Here is a 23,359-nt window from a genome sequence, read left to right as displayed (position 1 = left end):
ATAGCCCCGGCCCCCGCCCACCCTGCGGAACTGGCACAGCGGGACCAGAAAAAACCAACGCCACCAGCCACCATGTCAGAGACCAGCAGAGATGCTTCCAAAATGGCAGCCGACCAAAGGCATCCATAACGGAGTCCACCAGGGAGTGGGGAGCCAGTGACAAGAGGAGGGAACTGTCAACCACCTCCCAATAGGCCTCCACACCTCCCCTTATGATCACAATTGTCACATCTTCTTCAGAAACTTCCTCCACAAAATCTGAGACAGGGGAAGAAGGGTGCCACCCTCCTCCACCCTCGGGAGGCCCTGGAGGCCATAGGTGATACAGGGCATTCAGAAGGACATTCTGCGGCCATGCCCCAAGGTGGGACAGCAAACCATTTCTGTCCTCAAACCTAGCCCCATCCCTAACTGGGTAAGACCTGGCCCTCCCAGGGAATGAAATCTTCCACTGCTCCCCAATCAGACCCTCCTCCCTGGCTCTGTGGGCCCTGGGGAGCGAGGAGGTAGGGTTGCAAGGAAGGGCCGAGAAGGCACACTCTGTGCCCTCCGTTATGTAACAGGGAGGGCGGTGCTCGACGTAGGCCAGAGACCCAGGGCGCATTGCGCTCCCACATGCGCAGTCATGGGTGGGGGCCGCTGCGCATGGCGCAGGGCTTTGGAAGCCCCCTCCCCACAAATGTGAGGCAGTCCACAAGTTCAGGATGAAGAGTCAGGACCCCGTTTTTTTCCAGCCTACCTCCCCCACGAGGCGAATAGCCTGATGCCCCAGTTTTACTCTCTCTCTCCAGGTTCCCCAGGCTGACGAACCATTCCAACCCAGCACCTTGAAACCTCTCATCGCCCTGTGACTTTGGGGGAAATCCCACAAAATACGCAGTTTCTGAGCAATTTCCTGGGGTCTGTCCCCGTTCTCACCTTTCCAAGCACCAGGTAGCAGCAGCTTCCAAAAGGCAGGTCTTCCCATAGTGGTCTCAGCTCAGGACTGGCTCTTGAGGATCTTTGGACTGCCCCAGACGTCAATGCAAATCTCTTGTCCCCGGGGAGTAGCCCAGAGTCAGCAGGAAGCCCAGGGTGGTGGCAATAGCAGCAGCAGCAGCTCTGCCCTACCTTGCCCAAGCGTTTCCAGGGGAGCCAAGAATTATTTTGCCGCAACACTGAGGTGTGGCTGATTGGAAAATTCCCTTTTCTAACACCAAACTAAAGGACAAATATTTTTTTTTCCAATTTGGTCAACCTTCTGCACATCCATCTCCCCAACCTTCCTCCCTCCAAAAAAGAAAGTTTGGGGAGACCTGAGATATTCTTCCCTATAGTCTATGAAATTTTAAAAGGCACAGGAAGAAGCTTCGACTGGGCAGTCAAAAGCAGGCAGACACACGAGCCTACGCACACCCCTGAAGAGATTTTAGAAAGCTGCTGGGCTTCTCCCCCCTCCCCTTTAAGCAAGTGAAATGCAAATTCAGATTTGATACCCTGCCCTCAGCCAATCATAAAAAGCTTTTCACCTGCCATTGGCCCACCCACCAATCAGAGGAAGTGTCTGGAGTGAGAGCCCTCCCCTGGCCAATGGAAGGCCAGCTCAGTCACTTAGTTAATGATGCAGCAGTACAGGGAAGGCCATCACATGTGAACTGGAAGGGAGCCAATATGGAGACACAGAGAGCGCAAGGTAAACAACTTTCCAACGCCAAAAGGATGACATTTAATCTCTAAATGCTAGCTTCCCTTCTCGGCTCATCCTTGACCCCTCTCAGCTGGCCCCACAGACCCCTGGAGCCTCACTACCTGTCCCCACAGAGCTCCTAGCAAGATGCAACAGTGACTGCGTCACCATTCCCCACTTTTCCCAACTACGCAGTGACAAACCCACCAGCTCTACCCCACTTCTCTAGCCCACACCCCACCCCAGCCACATGTTCCACACCAGCTTCAGATCCCTGGGGCCCGACATTTCAACCAGGGAACCCCCTGGAAAAACCTGTCCCCCTCGCCTTCCTCTCAGCCCTTCTCCTCCTCCTCACTCCCTACCTTCCACTTAAGATCTTACAGACAGATGGACGCTGACAGCCAAACAACCCGGAAAACCAGTCTGTCTGTCCACCAGAAGAAAACGGGGCAAAGGCTGGGAGGTCAGGTGGGGAGCTGGGGACAGTTCACTCCTCTCTCTTCTACCCTGGTCAGGCTTGGGCAGCTGACACCAAGGGAGAAGAAATTAAAGTGAGAAAAAAAAACCTCCCTCAGAGAAAAAAATAGCAAAAAGCAAGAAAGGAGGTGATAGAGACAGAGCACCCACATACGCAGAGACATCGCCCCTGATCCCAGCAAATACGTACGCCATGGAGTCCTGAAGCCTGTCGGACCACCCATCGTCGCCTGCGCAGACCCAAACCTCCGTCCGGCTGTAAGGTGCCGCAGTCCCGAATGTTCCAGAATCCGGTCCCGTTAAACCTTCTGCCGTCACCCCACAACCTCTTGCTCCCACCCCTGCCCCCCCACCACACCTCCTCCCGCGGGAACCGCCCGTGCCACCTTGCGTGTCATCTCCTTAGCCTAGGCCACTCAGAGGCCTCTGGCCCCCCGACAGATTTCTGAATGCTTGGCAAGTGAGCTGGCAGAACCTAGTGCCCGGTGTTGCTATGACTTGTTTCTTGATTTCTCTCTCTCTCTGCTGCAGCACGGCTGTTGCTAGCAGACCTATGGACGGAGCTCGCTCGCTCGCTCGCTCTCTCTCTCTCTCTCTCTCTCTCTCTGAGCTCTGTGACGCAGATCTAAATTCTCCAGTCTGCTCCTTGTGTTGCAAGAGCAGAACTGCAGCTTTTCCCCTGGAGAGCCGGAGGGCAGTGCCAAGGCTGGTCAAACAAGGCAAAAAAAAAAAAAAAAAGTTGGGCCTACACTCTGCTTCCTTGGCCACACTTTTCAGCCCCTTTCCCCCTTGTACCTCGCTGTTCTGAGACATGGAGGTCCCTGTCCCTGTAAGCTCATTCCCTCCCTGAGGACTTCCCAGCCACAAACCTAGCTTAACTCTTGGAGTGGCAGCCCCCAGCACCCAGACGGGGCTGTCCCATGCTAAAGGTTGCATCATCTCTTCTTAAGGCATATGGGCTTCTCCCAGCCACAGGGGAAAATGGTCCTCACCCTGAGACCACCATCTCATTAAACTTCTTCTGCCCCAGACAAGTCCAGAATTATAGCCACAGCTAATTTTTGTTCTTGTTGTTTTGCTTTTTTGGCCACAAACCAGGACCTTTTTCTCCCTGGAATTTCCTAAGGATAAAAAGCATAATTAAAACATTGTCTGCTTACCCCACAAGTGAGATCCTTCTATCAAGGCAGGAATTTAGAAAACCAAATTGAATAGCAACCTCAAGAATCCAGAATAAAACCAGTCTGGATCTCCATTTTTTTCAGGGCTCAGAACTTTAGGGCCTAAGAAGATACATTCAATTACTCTCCGAAAGGCACGTAGGCCACACAGTCTCAGAGATTCAGGTTGCTGAGTCATTTGTTCCCAAGAAGATCCTTCCGACAACATGAAAAACAGCAAAAGAGAGTGACAGCCAAGCCTGGCCTGAAGGTGCCAATGACTGGGTTCTCCTGTCGGGGATGGGCAGCCAACTAAGATGACCATCTACCAGCCCACCTACCACTCCTTCTACGATGGTAATACCCAGACATCCACACCTGGGAACTCTTACAGGGAGGGTGTTCACACTGATGCTCTGGAGATTGACTGGGGTTGTTTTGGATACTGACAGTTCTCTGCTGCAGTAAGACACATAGTGCCCAATACCTTCCTGCTCCCTAACACTAACACTTCTAAGAACAGCTCAATATACTAAAACCCTGGACCCTATACACACAGACACACATACAGCAAGTCCTGGGTTCCCATACTGCTACATGCAAAGAATGCAGACATGGTAAAGGTTTCCGACAACCAGTTGCATCATGAGCCTAGACCTGATCAGATGGGAAGATGTATTTAGGTCCTAGGTAAAGCGCACCATGTCCAGAACCTTGCAACTTCCAAGAAGATGAATGATAATGAGAGGCAAGGCAGTCAGCTCACCTGGGAAAATCTTCCCAAGCAGCCTTAAGTAACTACTGTGGGCCAAGGTTTCACAAGGCAGAAACAAGGACCACTTGGAAGACAACCATGGTACTACATGGTTTTAAAAGAAGCCCAGAGCAAATGTGCCAAGCTCCCAGCAGGGGGGAAAGTGCTTCAAATTCACACCTTCTGGGCTCCAGGGTAAAGCATGCCAATAAAGAAGTCACCTACTGGTCTGATGACCAAAGGAATGTGGCCTTGATGGCACTAAAGCAAGTCCCTCAGAATGGTCTTCTGCTTACGTGAATCCCATTTGCCGTGGTTTCCTTCTCCATGGAAGAAAAACATGCCTAAGTTCATGTCAGGACATTCCTGATTTATCCAAGAGCCCAGGATCAAATAAACAAAGGGCTCTGAGCTCTGCCAGGGAGCCTCCTCCTTCAGGAGGGAGAACTAGAGGGAAGTAGGCTCGGCACCGAGTTGGCCCATCACCCCGTGAACTTGGTGAATGACGTGGCTGCTCACTGCCATGGCGATGGAGATGTCACGGGTGGGTGGCAGTGAGAGAGAAGAGGCAAGTAAGTCATGAGAGACAGAGTGAAAGCAGTGCAGGGTCAGAGGAGGGACACACACAGACACGGAATTTGTAGACTACTGTGGTCCACATACAACCACAGCAAGCCTGAGCTCAAGTCTGAGTAACACTACGTCCCCATCTCAGGGGTGCAGCGTGGACCAACTGTGACTTGCAAAGCATTATGACGACACTGTGTGGGTAGGCTCTGTTTCATTTCACTTTTTGTCTAAATCTTTTTCCTCCCACGACCCCGTTACCCTTCCCACGATTTTACTAGGATTGAAACAGCCATTTTAGGCGCCTCTGCCCAATTCTAGGTCTTCCTTCTATTAACCTGATTCTGCAGGGCGCCGAGAACAGAAAAACCCGAATGGGATGACCAGGAAGCAGAAATGAATTTAGTTCCAAAAACATGGGAGGATGTTTACTCAGCAAGCACGCCGCAGCCTACAGGGAAGCATTTTTACAGGGTGCTGCATGTAGTGTTTGATTCCAGGGGGTAAAGATAACTCCGGAGCAGGGAGAAGGGCTGGCTCCTTCCATTCTCCCCCAGAGGCCTGGGCAGGCCCAGCCAGTGCAAACTCAAAAAGGCAAGGCAAAGGGCTCACTTGCTCTCTGGCTTCTCTGCAGCTACAGGCCTCAGGAACTCAACAAACTCCCCAGACACTGTGCCTTCCTCATGGCCTCCAAATTATCTGGGTCAAAACTTCATAATGCCAAAGACAAAAAAGTATTTTTTTTTTCCTTTAAAGGGAAGGCGCTGAACTTTGACCCACCCTAGTCCAGGGTGTGGAATGCAAGCACTGTGTACCAGCCACGAACTCCAGTTCCGCAGGCATCCGCCAGGAAAGCAGCCTTCGTGCCCCGCCGGGCTCACTGTTCTCCCGTTTTCTCATTAGGGCTGGCTGTACAGGGACTGGGTCTTTACTCAGTGAAAGAAACACAGCTCTCAAGACAGGGCAGCTTGTGCAGGAAAATGATTTCACATTCTACGCAATATCTGGAGCTAGAGTGGGTGTTCTAGATAGATCAGGCAGCAATCCGGTCTCAGGAGGAACTGGCAGGCCCAGGTCCACAGCAAGATGGCATTTCTATTCACCACTGGGGAGGGGGCAGACACTGGCTCATGGTAATCCCCTGAGGTAAATCATTTATTAAGTTCCTACTAAGTGCCAAGCCAACCACAGAACTTAAGTACGGAACATGGGCCAATACCTCAGATATACATGCCAGCTGAGTACCTTAAGAACATTACCAACTTTGCATTGCTGATATTTCAAAAATCCACATTTTAGAAGCTGGAATGCATTTTTCCATTGAAAAAATATTAAATATACTGGTTAGGTTCCCAGGCTAGCCCACAAAAGTCTATTTTATTCCTTTCAGAAGTCACCAATTCCAGTGTTTTGTGGGGTCAGATGTTAAAGGAGTAAAACTGACTGGGAAGAGAATGTGCCAAGCGGAAAGAACACACCAATCCAAATGGCCAGTCCCTCCCAGGTTCTGCCTGCTTGAGGCCCTCTGAGAAGGGGACCCACAGAGTCCAAACTGTCCAGTTTTTCAGGACAAAGGAGAAATTTAGCTCTGTCACATTTAATTCCTAATATTTTTAAAAAACATGGCCAAAAATTTTTATAAGTCAAAACATACCTACAGGGTTTCCAGTTTGTTCTCTAGGTCCAAAATATAATACATTTGCAATGAAAGCAGGGTGTTGGGGGGGTGGAGGGGACAAGTACTGTCAGAGTAAGGAATTCAACAAAATAAACAAAGAAGAATTACCCACACAGAAAAACCTGACCTCCCAGGGGCTGCTATTTGACGAAAAGAACGGCACAGAGGAAAATGAGGAGGACCTAAACCTTCAGGTCAATGGTTTTTAACTGGCCTGTTGCAGAGAGCTGCAGATGGAGAGTGTACTGGAATCATTTTTAAGTATACATGCTACAATTAAAGTACTACTATCTGTGCCCCACCTTGACCTGCCAGAAGTGCAGAGGAACTTGGCTTTCCCCCAGCTGAGTGCTGTTGCTCTGGACATGCACGAAGGGTCTGTCAAGGGCTTTGGTGATAAGAATGGAAGGGATTATCATAATCCACCTGCCTATGCGAGGCATAAGGCCCTCCATAAACAACACTAGCCCAAGTCACTGCCTAGACTCGACTTCCTCCAGGATCTCCTACCCTACTTCTTGAGTACAGCAAAGAAGAAAACTCTCTATGGGTAAACACCAGCCTGTTCAGGTTCTTGTTCTGTCTCTGGAGTCCCACAGCACAAGTCTACTCCCCCAAAGTCTCTGAGATATTTTAGGACAGCTTTTACAACCACAAGGTTTTGGGCTCAACAAGAAGGTACAAAAAGGGAAATGAAAAAGGAAGGGGGAAAAAAAAAAGCCAGAGAGAAATATTCTTAAAATAGCTGATCAAAAGTTAACAAGCCAAAGGAAAAGAGGAACAGGCATATGCGTTCATGAGAAAGGAGGTACGTGGGGCAGAATCAAGAGCTGAGTGAAGCAACACACAGGAAAGGCCGCACACAAAAAGGAAATGACAAGAGCCCTGGGTGAGACAGTTCCCAAGGCCAGCCACCAGGTTGTGCCAATGATCCAGGACACACTGATTAAAACCTGGAACCGGGAGAAGGAAACTGTTTACCAGCACAATTCCTAAGTACGAAGCATTCTTTTGCCTGCCTTGTGGGGAAGGGCTCTTATGGATTTGTTGGCGTTCTTTATGTAGTCTGGATATGCTTCCGCTTGCTAGTTATGGGTACTGCATCTACCTTCTCCATGCTCCCTGCTTTGGCTCACTTTTACTGATGTCTTGATGACCAACCAGAAGTATCTCATTTTAACGTCACCCAATTTTTCAAGCTTTTCCTTTATGGTGAATACTTTCTGTGTCTTCTTTAGGAACTGAATGGCTACCCCCAAGGTTATGAAGATACTGTTATCTTATACATGCAATTTTAATTTTCTTCTTTAGATTGATCTTGTTGGAATTTATTTTCATAAATTCAAGGATCAAGATAGGATCAAGATACTTTTTTTTTTTTTCCTTGTAGATATCCTGTTGAACCAGCACTATTTATTAAACTGACCATCCATTCCCCACTGCTCAGCAGTGCCCTCTGTCATAAATCCGAAATCCTGATACATACAGATCTGTTTCTGGGCTTCCTGTTCCCTTGCTTTGGTCATAAATAAGAAAGACAAATATATCTATTCTTGCTGTAGGGATCACTGAAAAGCCACCGTGTGATGTAAGCTCCACGTAGACAGGCACAGGCTGAAAAGGGGTCTTAGGAAGAACAGGAGGATCAGGAACAGACAAAAGCATCACAAGCAAAGGAAGAAGACAATAGGAAGAAAGGAATAATGAGTCTTATTTTTGTAGGCAGCCTCATGGGGAGCAAGAGCACAGGTTCTTATAGTTCAAGAGGTAACCTACACCCAAATCTCCAACTTATACTATTAAGCTGTTCAACCCATGACAAGTCACCTTGCCCATTCTAAGTCTCAGTTTCTTGATCTGCACAAAGGGGACAATGGTCATTCTCACTAAGCTATTAAGATTAAATGGGATATTGATACATATCATTTATACAAGCTAGCACTGTAGGTATCAAGAAATGTTGGTGCTATCCACCATCATCATCGTCGTAGTCATCGTCATCATCACCAGTGATGCTATGGGCCAGCTGATCTGTTGAGCAATCTCAGCATTTCACAAAAACATTTTTTAAATGCATGCTACTGAACAAAGTACATAAAGCAGTTAAAAACTGTCAAATGAGGGCTGGGGCTGAGTGGCAGAGCGCTTGCCTAGCATGTGCGAGGCACTAGGTTTGATCCTTAGCACCATATACAAATAAAATAAAGGCATTCCGTCCATGTACAACTACAAAAAAAAAAAAAAAAAAAAAAAAAACTGTCAAATGAGACAGGATGTGGATGTGGCTCAGTAGTAGAGTATTATCCTAGCATGTGCAAGACCCTGGATTCAATCCCCAACACCAGGGGGAATAAAAAGCAAACCCTGCTCAAATGAAACAGATCTGATTCTAAATTCCTGTGTAGCTTTTTCACCAGTTATAGAAACCTGAACAACTTATTTAACCTATCTAAGCTTTAAGCTTCAGCTTCATCCATATTTCACAGGAGTTTTCCTGGAGAAGATAATTATAAGATACAGAAACATTAAGCACAAAGCCCAACTCAAGGTTAAGTGCTCAATTAAGCCAGGACAATAATGATGATGAAGATTCTGAACTCAGTATAAGAAAAAGCTTAGCCTATTAATACCTTGAAAGATGTATGGTGCCTAGCATTCTCAGGTATTCTATTCAGGCACTAACCAGCCACAACCATGTTGTCTGTCAATAACTACTTATGTACAGAGTAAGCAGACAAGACCAAGTATTCAGGTGGCTGTCCCAGAAGGATGAGGGTCTTGGAGAAAAGAAGGTAGAGAAGACAAGTAAAAACGTAGTTATTGGGACAGCTCAATACCTGGTAGGAAGAGATGAATTTCTAATCTTGGGAAACTTCAAGAAGAAACAAAAACATAGAATCTATAAATATACATAATCACAAAGAGTAAGAAAATCTGAAGGTGTGCTGGGTGAGCTGGGGATAGGTATATGGTTCTTCTAGATTAGAAGTCTGGCAACATTCATGGGGAGGGACCAGTTCCTCAAGGACCAACGTCATTAACAGCCCAGATCAACAGTGATGACCACCATGTGGTCAGCCTCCTGGAGGAATTATCTCAGAGCCACTGAGAAGACTTTCCCATCAAATCCACAACCCTAGGGACTATGGCACTTCCCTCAGATCACTAAGCTAAAGCAAAACAGTGGTGACAACAAACACTCCAAGGACACAATGCCGCTTCAGGTGCCAAGTGAAAGTCCAAGAGACAAAGGCTAGGGACAGGCTGTGCTGGAGGGTAGGTCCTGGCAGAGGTGAGATGCAGACATGGACACAGAATTTGTCCACAAACGGGGAGCTGGCGTCAGGCGGCAGACAGTAAGTGGCCTGGCATTCACAGGCCCAGAGAATGCAGAACTGCCTCCAAACTCAGTGTGATGGCTAGTGAAGGCCATGTCAGGTACAGATGGAGGTGAATCCCAGAGTCCCTTGTGGAATATGCCCAAGGGGGTCCCTTCAGAGGGACGGTCAGGATTGGGAGGATAGAGTTATCATGACTACTGTGCCCTGCTTGTAAACAGATGCTTTCTCCTGGACAGATTGAGTCAGTCTGTCTCTTGGGCCAAAAATCTAGGCTCCAAAGTGTCCTGCCCGGGCTGGCTCCCATCACCTCTTGGGAAAGTGAAAGAAGCCAATGTCTGTATCTTGTCCTCGGCCACTGATGATTAAATCTAAGCTCCTACCCCAAGAGGGCTCACCACTGCGCCTCAAGCATAACCCTTCCTGGAAATGGGACTGGCACCTACTTTTTTGATGATGGGCCAGGGTCACTCCACTAGCCACTGGCCACAGCCCCTGGTTCAGGGGCTTCTGGTACTCCCCAAATGTAGGGGCATGAAGTCTCCTTGGGACTCAGGGAGTAACCCAAGGCGCCTCTTGGCTTCTCTTAAAATCCTGGCCCTGTCAACAAATGGAAATAATTTCCTGAGATGGTGTATGGCTGGGCCACGTGAGTCAGACAGCAGAAATCTGCACCCCATTCCTTAACAGTGGAACTATAGCCAGTGCCTCAGGCCTGTCATGGCCAGGTCACAAGGGTCTTGACCACATGCCCTCCAGGCACAGACTGGTGGTGCCTTTAGATTTTGCTACTGTCACAGGCATGAGGAGACATCTCTAGAAGACATAGAACATGGTCAACTGATGACTCATGGGCTGTGCTGACCTCTGTGTGACCACACAAGTTTAGTGCCATGTGCCTTAAAAATGGAGTCTTCCTACCCCAGAACAAACTACTGCTTTGCTTAACTGAGTCAGATCTAGACAGCAAGAATCATGAACAAGTAGGATGTGGATTCACCCCACAACTCTGACTTTAGCTTTCACTTCCCCACTGCTTTACCCTTCCACCCCGCTACAGACCATGGCTGTACCTGCAGCCTAAGACAGGAGACGGCACAGGTCTGAGCTCTCAATAGCAAAGTGCCAGCCTTGTGGGGAACCAGAGCTGAGGAAAAGATCTCCATGGTCAAGGCTCTCATCTGGGGATGGGGGACAGACTGCGGACTGCCAAAAACATAAAAGTTAAAATCATAATTTGGGGAAATATTTGGGGTATATTTTCATAATGATTTTCACAATGTGAAGCCACCCATGTATGGCCCTCTGGGACTTTGCACATGGTTATTCTCAGGATAGTTCCTGGCTCAAACCTCTGAGGCCAATGTCCTTTCTCAAAAAGCAGAGCAGCAATGTCAGCTTTATCTTCAAAGGTTACACTAAGATGTGCCCCACCCCCCCCAAAGCCATGCAACTTGGGGTCAGAGAAGCACCCAAAGCCTTCAGAGGCCAGGGAGAGCATTTACAAAGGAGGCAGTTCTACAGGAAGAATGACCACTCACTCATTCCAAAGAAAAATGTATTTGGGCCTGTTATGTCAGGCATAATGAAGACACTTTGAGAAACCTGTCACCTTGGCCAGCAGGACTCTCAGTCAGCAGAGGCTGTGACTTGAGGAAGCAGTTCATCAGAACAGCTGGCCCCCAACCTGGCCCCCAAACAAGATGGCTTGAATCCTGCTACCTACCATGCTGAGGCACCTGGCAGTCACTCTTTCTGTGCCTCTCATGAGGTACAGAGCTGGGGCCAGGGAGGCACCTGCAAGCTGAGTGTGCTGAGGATGCAATCTAGAAGTTTCTAGAGACATGAAAGAAGTTCCTCTGGAGCTTCCAAAAGCCCTGAGTCCCCAGAGGGTTGAGAACAAAGGAGAGGAGGAGCTGAGATACTGACATACTCCTGGAGATCCCTAGCCCACTTCTCCAGAGAGGCCCTTTCCAAATAGCCAGTGGAACACCCCTGCTCACGAGCCCTCCCACTGACCCCACGGCCAAGCAAAAGCATCCACAGTGAGGTCACCAAGAGTATGAACCACCATTCCTGCCCAAACCACAGAGAGCCTCCCTCTTCATCCACACAGCCAGGGATGGCCTGCCAGACAGACTTTAGGTGCTGTAGTTATAGGTTGTAGGGTTGTAAGATCCTCAGCATGGTCTGGCCTCACTTTGCACCAAGACTAGAGTGTCAGCCTTGGGTTCCAGTGTAAGGTATGGGATCTTGGGTGGGTTACCTCATCTTGTGGCCTGAACTTTCTCATCTGTAAAGTAGGGCTAAGAAGCTCATCATACCCCTTCTCAGTGTTGTGCAGATTAGAGCACGTGCCTGTACTGACAAGTATTCAATACGTGCTGGCACCTATTGCTTTTATCATTAGCAACACTACAGGTTGATCATTTGCTTACACATAAATGAAGCAGAACCCTGATGGGGCTCACTATCTTAGGGGGTCACCAAGCTTCCCTCCCTTATGATCCATAAAGTTCAAAATGTAGGAGAGCAACTCATTTCTGTGCACTGCCATCTGCGTTACTGTACCCATCACCACTGACCCCAGGGGGGTCCTTAGAGCTTTGGGGGGTCCTTAGAGCTTTAGAGAATAAGTCTGATACCCACTTTCCCTGATGGTCCTTTAAGTACACAATATGGTGCTTGACACCCTACTCACCTCTCTGGGGTAAGTATTCTCAAGCTTTAAAGTGTTCTTCTCCTGCAGGCGGCCCTCCTCTATTCTCCTTCTATTTTGATATTTCCCCTCCCAATTGGAATCAAGAACCGAAACAACCCTTCCAAAATGACCTGGGCAGCCAAAGCACAGCAGACTCTGGTCCTTAGTGGAGCCCATCCCTGTGGCTATTCTTGCCTCCCCATTCCGCCCTGACCACCCCCTCATACTCCCTGTTTCAAACTTTTGTTCTATGTCTTCTTCAGGAATCTGTCTTGGAAACTTAATGAAAAGCCTTTGGTGAGTTATTTCTATCTGCAACTCACTAAGTCATTTCTCACACATTATCTGTGTTAATCTGCTCAGCTTCTCTTATCTGGGAATCAATCCCAAAACTCACCTGTTCCTTTCCCAAGTCTCATCACATGGATCTTTCTTGCTGGCCAAACTCTAGCAAGAAGGTACTTAGACACTGTTGATGCTGGACCAGAATTGGGAGACCCATGGTCTCCACCAGACTAAGCATTATGTTTACCTTTATTCTCCATTCTTTCCCAAGCAGGAGAGATGGATATCCCACAGGCTATCAGGATAGCCACAACTGCTCAACATTCTTCAAATGCAATAACATCTGTAACCCTGTTACAATTCAGGGCTTGATAATGTATTGTCACATCTTATGTCCCATGGGTCCAGTTATCTTTTGTCTCCAATGAATCTGAACTTTTCAAAATAAGGGCCCAGGCAAGCTTTAGAATTCTTTTTTGCTATTCCAAAGCTAAGCTCCTAGCAGCACATGTTGACTGGCAGAAGAAGCTAGATTATGTCCTCCCTGACTCCTGGTCAACATGATGACCCTTAAGTCCCCTATCGACACAATGGAAACCTCTTCCCTGCCGATATTGGTTCTCTGAGGCCTCTGCCTCTTCTCTCCTTCTTCTAATATGGACTTACCAAACATGAATTTACTGTTCCAACTCCAGCTATTAAAAAGGTCAACACACAATATCAAAAGGACACCCTGGTGACACAAACACCCGCACTCACCCCACGTCTAGCTGGAGGATGCTAAGCGTGGCTCTCTGTGGGCTAACAAACAACCCAACTCTGAGCCCTGGAGGTCTTTATGCAGCTTTCTTTTCCTGTGGCCCCACAGAAGGCACAAAGGGGGAAGAAATTAGCTATCTCATTGCCTGGATGGCAAGGCCACTGTCAAACTCACACTCTCAGAGATTCTAAGAGATCCCTGTGACCACTAACTGTAGATTTCAGCTAAGGAAAGAATGCACTGCTGGCCTTCCCTGATAGTGGCAACAGAAGAGAAAGGAGCCAAGACAGGCATCCCCAGCCTCAGGAGGCAGGGGGAAAGATGGAGCCCCTCATGTCTTCAGCACCTCCTGGTGCAGGCTGAAATTCTTATTGTGAACACACACATACGCCCCAAGAGAAGAGGCAAAGCCCTCTACCTGTTGCCTTACTCCAAGGCCCCTCTGACAGATGGAAAATGCTGGTGAATGGCACAGAGAAGGCCCACAGTCCTTTGGAAGCTGTTCTAGGTACTGGCTCTAGGTAGTTAATGAGCTTTGACCAAGTAGCTCCTGATTTTCCTAAGGCCTTCCAGCACCTAAGACAAAGCCAGGCACACAGTGTTTGTTGACGCTGCTACTGAATCCAGGACAGGAGGGAAAAGAGAATCAAAATTAAATATAAGATATGGTTCATAACCAAAGGCGTTCCTAAAATAGCTTCCAGAGCTAACATGATTTGGGAACAGTTATAAAACAGCCTCGCTGCTAGGAAGCTTCTCATGGGCCTGGACTGCATCTTACGGCCCCTGATACCACCACGTGAGGCACATCCATTTCCAGAAACCATCTGCTGGGTGAACGGACCAATGAACACAGGAACGGACACACAAGACGACTCTTTGGGGCCGATTTCTAAACATCATTTTGAAAGTTATAAAATGCCAAGATACTACTGACTGACCACTTCCTATCCTAAATCATCCTCACAGTTACATCATCTTCACACAAGAAAAATATCTCAGCAAACTTTCCCCAATATTTAACCTCTTTCCCTAACACAGGATTTGTTTTCCCCCACCTCACACAAAATCAAGTAACAAGTTAAAAAAATGGCAGGAACGCTTTCTGAATAAGCTTTGAGCCTTGGCCAAAATGATGAAGATAAGCTTCACCGTGGGATGCACCTCTCAGTGATCCGAATCTATTCAGGGGCCAGTGAGAATCCTGTCAGCTGACCTCTAGGACAATCTTGCTGGGGCCTGTAGGAGTAAGGAGAGGTTTCCTTCCTCTTAACCCTAGTGGGACCCACAGCCCTGGCCACCACTGATCCACAGCTTTGGGAGACTAGCAGAAGTCTACCCACCTCGGGCCCTTTACAAGGGTCTGACTTCCTCCCAAGGTTGCCCTACAATTTCAGCCTCCATCCTACCAGACACGTATGTTCTCCTTGTCCCCCTCCCTCCTTGGAGAGTCTTCAGATAAGACCAAGTCCTCAAACTAGCATCCACTCACCCTTTAGCTACCCAAACAGCAACCACCTAGCCATGAACATGAACTTCCACATTCACAGAGCACCTATCACATGGCAGGTCTTGTGTGAGGCCCTTCACAACAGTGTGAAGCTGGTGCAGTCAGGGGTTAGACCTGAAGAGCTTCCCCAGGGATGCACAGCTGGTAACTGGACTCACTAGTTCTTTACCACTGTACTGGGCATGCTAAGCACATCCCTCCCTCTTAGGAGACACTCCAAGCTCCTGTCCTTCACTGATAAACTAGTCCCCATCTTCACACTTGTACAACCCCTGGTCTAAGAGGCAGAGGTTTCAGAAAGGAAAAAAAAAGGGGGGGGGGGCAATGCACAGGTAAAATAAGGTTTTACTACTGACTCGTTTAAATGAAGTCCATGTATGGAGACCCCCTTCTCATTTATGAAGCTCTTTCTATAACAAATTACCTTACTTCATCCCGCACTGAAGCTTTGTGAAATATACACAAATATTCCCATTTTCCAGATCAGCAAATGAGAAAAGCAGGAAGAGTCAGTCCAGATTGTTCAGCCAATAAACAGAGTAAAGTTCTATAATAAGTTGAGTTTCATAATAAACTGAACCCAGGACTTCAAAATGCTCAATCCTGTCTTCTGGGAACATATGGCATGAAAGGAAACACAGCCCTGGGATGCACAGTGGGGAGTGAGGGGTCAGGAAGATTCACACTGGCTGTAGGACCCATGGCAAGTTCATTAATTCCATCTGGTATTAGTTTCTTCATCCATAAAACAGTGCTAATAACCACTCTGGCACATGGTTACTCTGAGGATGAAGTGAGATAATGTGTGCAAAGGCCTAAAACATAGTAAACACATAGAAAAAAATAAATAAATGGCTGTTATTTTTACCACTCCACTGCCTGGCCCCAACAGGGACAAGAGTGACTCCTTTACTCTGTGCCTTTCATAGTATATACAAGTTACAAAACTCTGCATGCAGTAGGTGCCTAATACCAGGTGACAACGAGTAACTTCCTTATATCCCAGCCACTGTGTACCTCCAAACAACTGTGGCCAAGAATCACAGGACACAGATTTTTCAAGAATATGCTCAGTACCACAGGCAGGAGGGCGGACTGCTACCTAGGTCACAGTGACCAGGACTGTCTGTGCTGGCCAGGGAAACTGGGGCCAGGCTTCCAACCATAGCAGCTATCAGGTCTAAAGAAGCAGAGTCCACCCTGGATGCACACGTTCCTTTGGGACCAGCAAAGAGACTGGGAAGGTTCCCAGCTGCCACTGCCAGCCAGAAACAAAATGGCCACCACAGGGGTGCAGCCATGGGGCACACAGTGCCTTCCCAGTGCCCTCCTGGTGCCTTCCTGGGAGGGTCAGGGGCGCCTCCACACCCTGCCTCACACCCTCCCCTCCCCAGGGCTCCGGGGCTCTGCTCCCAGGGCTTGGGAACATGCCTGTCCTTGGTGAGAAGAGCAAATAAAAGCACATGGCCTACTTCCAGCAGCCTGTTTCTCACTTTAAGATGAGAATAATAAAAACACACACATGCAGAGGCTGGAGAGGAGGGGAACCGAGCGGCACAGGGCTGCGGTACAAGGACTCACGCAGCACAGGGCTGCGGTAACCTGGCAACCTAAGGAAGGTGTGTCAGAGTGAGTGGGACGGCAGACCGACAAGTACCCGGGCTGAGAACAGTCAGGGCTGGACGGGGGAAGGTCACAACGTGCTGGCCTGGTTCCTCCGGTGCGGAGCTGGGGAGGGAGGGAGGGAGGGAGGGAGGGAGAGTAGACAGGGCGCTGCTGCCCACGCACCTCGTGACTCCCAGCCTGTGTCCCCAACAGCCTCCCTACTGGCTGGCCTGCTAGCTCCAGGTTCTCTCCTCCAGTCCAGTCTAGATACTTCTATCAGTATCTTCTCTGAAATTCCAAACCATCACGTCCTGCTCTGACACCTTCTATGGCTTCCCCCAATGCCTAACACAGGCCTTGCTCTAGCAACTGGTTCCAATCCACCCCTCCAACCTCAGGTTTCTCCATGATCCCGCCCTTCTGTATGCCTCCCTCCTCTCCGCCTTTACTACCAGGAGTCTCCTCCCTCATCTCAGCCTGCATACATCTGAGGTCGCAGTTCTCCAAACATGCTTTAAGTGAATGTCTACCAGGTACCAGGCACTGGGCTAACCACCGAGACTGCAGAAACATATAAGATATATCCTGTGTGCAAAGAGCTCATGGTCACAGTGCAAACAAGTCCACCACTGCTATGCAAATATGGTGGGCCATAGAAATGAGACACAGAGCACTCAGTACCAGCAAGGCATTATTTTAATTCCTTAACATGCTCATTTTTAATTCTTTCAATAAGTACAAGTATTATCAGTTCTATTTTATAGATGAGGAAGCTGAGGCATAGCAAAGGTCAAGTACAACTTACTCAAAATTACCCTAAGTGCAGAGATGCCTACAAGTTTACGTTTATATCAGTACTATTGACAGAAGCCAAGATTGGGATTCAATCAAGATGTCCACTGATGGATGAGTGGATAAGAAAACGTAGTATGTATACACAAAGGAATACTATTCGGTCTTAAAAAATATTGAAATCCCGTCAATGTGGACGGAACCAGAGATCATTTTTTTTAGGTGAAATGAGCCAGAAACAAAAAAACAAGTACCACATGTTCTCACTTACATGTAGAAGCTTAAAAAAAAAATGCTGACAGATGTAGAGAATAGAATCGTTTACCAGTGCCTAGAGGGAGGTGTCGAGGAAGGGAGAGGAATGGAGAGAAGATGAACAATGAGTACGGGGTACAGTTGGATGGAAAGAATAACTTCTAACGTTCTAGAGTAAGTAGAATAATTACAGTCTACAACAATTTTTAATATGTTTCAAAATAACTAAAGAGTTCAAAGGTTCCGCACACACAGAAATGATGTTTGAGCAGACACAAATGTGAATTACCCCGATTTGATCATTATGCACTGTATATGTCGATCAAATTATCATCCTGTACGCCAGAGAGGTGAACAAGTATTATGTGTCAATTTAAAAAATAAAAATCACCCTAAGTGAGAGACCAACTTCCACAGGTACTGGACATCTCTGGGGAGAGGCTTTTAGGTCCTATAGGACAGCAAGAGGTGGTCACTCAGGATAAAGCCAAATCCAGGATGGCTACAGCCACAGCACCTTCTCTCTACCTCCTGAAGAGAACATCCGAGAAGCAGGGCCTTCCCAGATGGAAGAGATGCTTGAGGTGGGAGGTGAAATACCACCCAAAGCTTCCCTCTCTCATTCTAAGAAAGGAATGAGCAGAAGGGGACGTACATATGAGCAATAGCCAAATGTCACAGTGTGAAGTGTCACGAACTGCAAATTCACAGCAAATCCACTTAACTTCTACATTTCCCCAGGCCACTCAGAGGCAGAACTTACCCCCCAGATATTTACGGGCTTAGCAACCCTAGCCTGTCTCTGGCACAGCGGGGAGGGGAATATCTGGGTATCTCACAAGGCCCCTTTTCTTCTTTCCCTGCATAACTAAGAGATTTCATATACTCCTGCCAGCTAGGCTGCCCTCACCACATCACAACTGGACACGAATCTGGGTGTTGGCACTACCAGTGGGCATCGGGGTGCTGGGGCTGTGGCCCTCACACTGGAGCATCTCCCCTGGTACTGCTCCTCCTAGTCCACAGGGCATACAGACAGAGGGTATAGCCTCAGGGTCAGGACAGCAACATGCCTTGAAGGAGAGTGTCCCCTCAGTCCAACCCAGGGAGCTTTTTTTTCTCTTTCTCAGACAGAAGTTCCACTCAAGGAGTCACCATGCCCCACACAGGCTACCAGGCAGCCTCCATCCTGCTGCAACCCCAGGGGTATAGCTTCGCCTCTGACCAAGTAGAAGGGCTCCCTTCCTCTTCTTCCAGCAACACTGTGGGGCTCTTCTTGAAAACTGACTGGAATATAAGGTTCATTAGGACAGGGACATCCGTTTTGTAAGCTACTGAATTCCTAACACCTAGAATAATGCTTGGCATACAGCAGGCACTAAATGGCTGAGGAATGCACACATTTTGCTTCCATCTTGCAAATTAAAAAAATGAAGTATATTTTCCAAGATATAAAATATGGCAGAACTAAGATTCAAAATTCAGATTGCAGATACAAAACTCATCATGCTGCACAATCATCTAACACTATTTACTGAGTACTTAACATGGGCAAGATGCTCAAGAGGACAAGGAAAATGACTCCCGTGTTTAAAAACTGGGGCTCCATTATGTACTACATGCACTGGGGACATAAAAACATGAATCTTCCTTAAAGGTCTTATGTATGCATGCTGTGTGTGTGCACGAATGTGTATACAAACACATATCTCCTGTATATAGATGCATATACCTTTGCATAGATGCATATGCAAACATATGTTATGTCAATATATAAAAGTCATGTGTACAAACATCTTGTAAATATATACATTTTTTGGAGAGGGGTACCCGGGATTGAACTCAGGGGCACCCAAACACTGAGCCACACCCCCAGCCCTATTTTGTATTTTATTTAGAGACAGGGTCTGAGTTGCTTAGCACCTCACTTTTGCTGAGGCTGGCTTTGAACTCAGGATCCTCCTGCTTCAGCCTCTGGAGCTGCTGGGATTACAGATGTGCACCACCATTCCTGGTAAATATCTTGTGTAACCCATCACTAAGCAGTATGGGGGAACCAAACAGTTGAAATAGTTAATAAATGAAATAGGAAACTGGAAGAGGCAGAAACCATTAGAGACAAACAGCATTTATGAAGGAGGCAGAAACTGAGGAGGACCTAAAGAATTTAAAGTCTTCAATAAGAAAGGAGGGAGACCCAAGAGCAGGAATCAAGGGACACTGCAGGCTGCCTCAGGTTGTTTGTCTCTTTTTTTCCTTGTCTTTCTTTTTTGCAAACTTATATCTCTGCTTTTAAGTGTTTCATGTTCTGCACCTATAAGTAATACTGTTTGAAGAAAATGCCCCACTGTAATAAAAGAAAAAAAAAAAAAGATATTTTGGAAATCCCCACTCAAATCCAACCTCCTTCTCCTACAGATGGGAAATGAGAGTTGCCCAGAGTCCTGAAGCTAGCTTGTGGCAAGACTGGGGCAAGGCTCTGGGCCTCTAGGCTGCCATGGGTCATCAGGTCACTATTTCATAAGTATAATGGAGGACAGAGAGGTGGGCCACTAGAGACTGAGAACCACAGTGGGCCAGACCAGTGTCCTCATCTGTGAAGTTAGGGGTCCTCAGCACCCCTCTCTCAGCAATATACACCTCTGACCAGGCCATAACCTGGGCCGCTGGGGCCATGGCAGCTGAGATTCCACCCCTTCTGGAGTCATGAGTTGTTGGCTGGTTTTTCCCAGGTGGCTTGTTTTGACATGAGGTAGAGGCTAATCCTCCTGGCAAACTCGGGCAACACAACAGGGCAGCGGTCCCCTCCCTGAAGCAGTGGGCACAGCTGGACCCATCAGGGAGAAACAGATCCAGGAGTCTGACTGGTCAGCAGATGACCTCTCTGCTCTGTCCGCCAGAGGCTCCTATGCATCCTACTGGGCCGTGTCCCCTGAACAGTGCAAGCACTAGAGCCAGACTGGTTCAACTTGTCTCCACCTATGACAAGCAAGTGGTCTTGGGTAACAGCCTACACCTCTCTGAAACTCAGTTTCTTTGTCAAATATAACGAACAGTTGCTGCGAGGTTTAAGGGAGTTAATGTATGGGAAAACCCTTAAAGCGGCACCTAGAACACAGAAAACACCTGATGAATCCAGCTACCATTGATATTATATTGTTTGTATGTGAGGCTCTCTGAAACCTGGGCTCTCAGGTGCTGGGTCAGATGAGACTATATATACACTGTCATGGGCTGGGGTACACAGTGGTGCCTGAGAAGGTACAGATGTTAGCCTGCAGACACCCAAGCCTCATGCTGCTCAGTCTGTCAGGAACACTGTGCTACAAATAAGCAGATAAGGTCTCTGGTTTCTGTGGCCCCGTGTGCTCTACCTTGGATTCTATACTATAGGGTGGAAGCTGCCTGGTTCCCTGCACAGAGTATTCATGCTCCACATTCTAGATCCTTCACTTACATCCTGTGGGAATGTTCTAGACATTTTCCTTGGGATAAGTGATACCCTGGGTCTGGGGGAGTTCACTGAGATTATATTTGTAAGTAATTTCTAAGGATTTCCTTGAGATCTGGGGCCACCCCGTGTGTGTCCCTAAGAATTTTACCAAACCACTTTTGTCAGGAGGTGATTTTAGGAGTACATACTTTTACCTGGCCCAAGACACAGCATCAGAAGCTCAGCATTTGTTACAGACAGGGAAATGGAGAAAATGAGGCTTTCCTTTTTTTTTTTTTTTTTAAGACAGAGAGAGAGAGAGAATTTTTTTAATATTTATTTTTCAGTTTTCAGCAGACACAACATCTTTGTTTGTATGTGGTGCTGAGGATCGAACCCGGGCCGCACGCATGCCAGGCGAGCGCGCTACCGCTTGAGCCACATCCCCAGCCCAAGGCTTTCCCTTTTTTAGTCTTCAGCCTAATATCTCCCTAGGCTCTGCAGAAAGTGAAGTCTTTAAGACTCAGGCAAGTCTAGGACCTGCCCAAGCTCAATTTGTACTTCTTAATCGCAACCTTTTGTCCATATTCTAGCATCCAGCAGCAAGCATGGCTTTCAGCTGGAGCTCAATGAATTACCGGTTAGACTGAATTCTCTAGCATGTGATTCCAGCTATAGTCACACTCATATCTGAGCCAGATAGGTCTGTCACATGCAGTAGTCTTTACAACTTACTGGTGTCTATGTTAGACTGTTCTATTATACACACAGGGCAATGGGTTGTCCTGGGGATTCTTTGGTGTCCAGTCATTCTAAATGAGGCTGCTGAGTTATGCTGGATGTCGTGTTTAGATGTAGATCACTCGAGCTCCCCAACTGACATTTCTTGATCAACTTAAAAGGGGAGGAAACAATAGAAGCGCCAGCCCTATGTCCCACTTCCCCCACATATCCTCTGCCTCATCATTCTGGTTTCCTCATTGTTCCCTGTGGCTCCCATTCTTTCCGCCAATCTCTTACTGCTTCCTCCACCAGAGGTGTCCTTCTCCCCTCTGTAAATTGCAGAGTCCAACTGCATTACAAGTCCGTGCTCAAGTTCAAGATTTCCTTGAAGTCTCAGAATGATCTGTGCTGGTGAATTTTTTCTCTACACACCTGTTACTAGTGCTACTGCTTCACCTGGTGTCCAGCATTGAATAGCTCTGGCTGTTCCAGGTGTTTCCCTTGACCAAGGGTTATGGTCTGGACTACCAACATTCCATAGAAATTTCTTCCTGAGGTCAACCATGAAATCAGACACAGCGAGCCCAAGTCTTAGCCCCATGGCTATTTGCCAATTCCAGCGTTCCTTTTCAGACCCTTCATTCTTCTTGACTTAGATATGGCTTTTTACCCCATTCTTAAAACCTCTCTTCTGTTTTCAGTAATGACACCCTCCTGAGATGGACTGCATCTGGAAAAAATTTGCTCTCACCTGTGCAAACCCTAGGGCCCTGCTCCCTGCTCTACCCTGTCTCTGGGACACCACACCTTCATCCTTCACCTCTAAAAGGGATTCAACCTCTAGACCTGAGTCATCTTAGAATTGCTGTTGGACAAAAAGCCCACCTGGATACCCCACTGTCAGCTCAAGTTCATCATAACTAAAATCCATTCCAAAATTACTTGCTGAATTGCTACTAAAGTCAGGATTTATTCGAGTTATTGGTGAGCAAACCATAAAAAACTTCTTGCCCTAAGTGTCCACAGACAGATGAATGGATACACAAAATGTAGCAAATACATTCAAAAACATTTTTTTAATAAATCTCCCCTCTGTGTACTTTTCTGTATGTTTCACTTCAATAAAAATGAAAACGACTTTGTTCTCACAGAACTTATACTCTGGAGTCAAGATCACGGGCATCATCTAAGCAGCTTCTTTCTCCAAACTCTTGTCACCTCAACTGCCATTCTCTAGACTCATATGATAGTGACCAGATTCCTCCGCCGCCGCCATATCCAATTTCTCTCCATTTTTCCTCTTTAAGGTTTGTCCTTCCCTCCTTCTCAGTACCAAATCCTATCAGCTCTTAATTTTTTATAGAAAACACAGGGAAGCAGGAATAAGTCTGCAGTGTCTGGTCTCAGCGCTGACTCTACTACTCACTGAAAAACTTCTAATTAAAGCTTTAATTTCCTCACCTGTCAAATGAAGAGTTTGGCAAGACATTCATGAAGGCCTCTTCTGACTCCAGCATGGGAAAGGTCTCTGGCAGAGGTCTGGTGTATTCCTCCCAGGCACCATGAGCAGCCTGAGAAGAAAGGCCTCATTGAGGAGGGGAACCCAGCCCGGGCAACAGCTCCCTGCAAGCACTCCTTGGCTCTCTCTCCAA

The 23,359-nt window shown here is 47.5% G+C and overlaps 2 long non-coding RNA genes across 2 annotated transcripts in view; both read right to left on the bottom strand.

Moving 5' to 3' along the window:
• The window catches only part of LOC125618500, a 16,371-nt gene extending 13,890 nt beyond the window's left edge, over window positions 1-2,481 (bottom strand). The window contains exon 1 of the long non-coding RNA XR_007349820.1: window positions 919-2,481. This is a non-coding gene — a long non-coding RNA (uncharacterized LOC125618500). The remainder of the gene's footprint in view (window positions 1-918) is intronic.
• An 85-nt stretch (window positions 2,482-2,566) lies between these two features.
• LOC125618502 overlaps window positions 2,567-23,359 on the bottom strand; it is a 43,426-nt gene continuing 22,633 nt past the window's right edge. Inside the window, exon 2 of the long non-coding RNA XR_007349824.1 lies at window positions 2,567-23,278. This is a non-coding gene — a long non-coding RNA (uncharacterized LOC125618502). The remainder of the gene's footprint in view (window positions 23,279-23,359) is intronic.

This window comes from Marmota marmota, unplaced genomic scaffold, assembly GCF_001458135.2.
Source record: "Marmota marmota marmota unplaced genomic scaffold, marMar, whole genome shotgun sequence".
In the NCBI taxonomy this organism is placed as follows: domain Eukaryota; kingdom Metazoa; phylum Chordata; class Mammalia; order Rodentia; family Sciuridae; genus Marmota; species Marmota marmota.
This window is presented reverse-complemented; position numbering and strand designations above follow the sequence as displayed.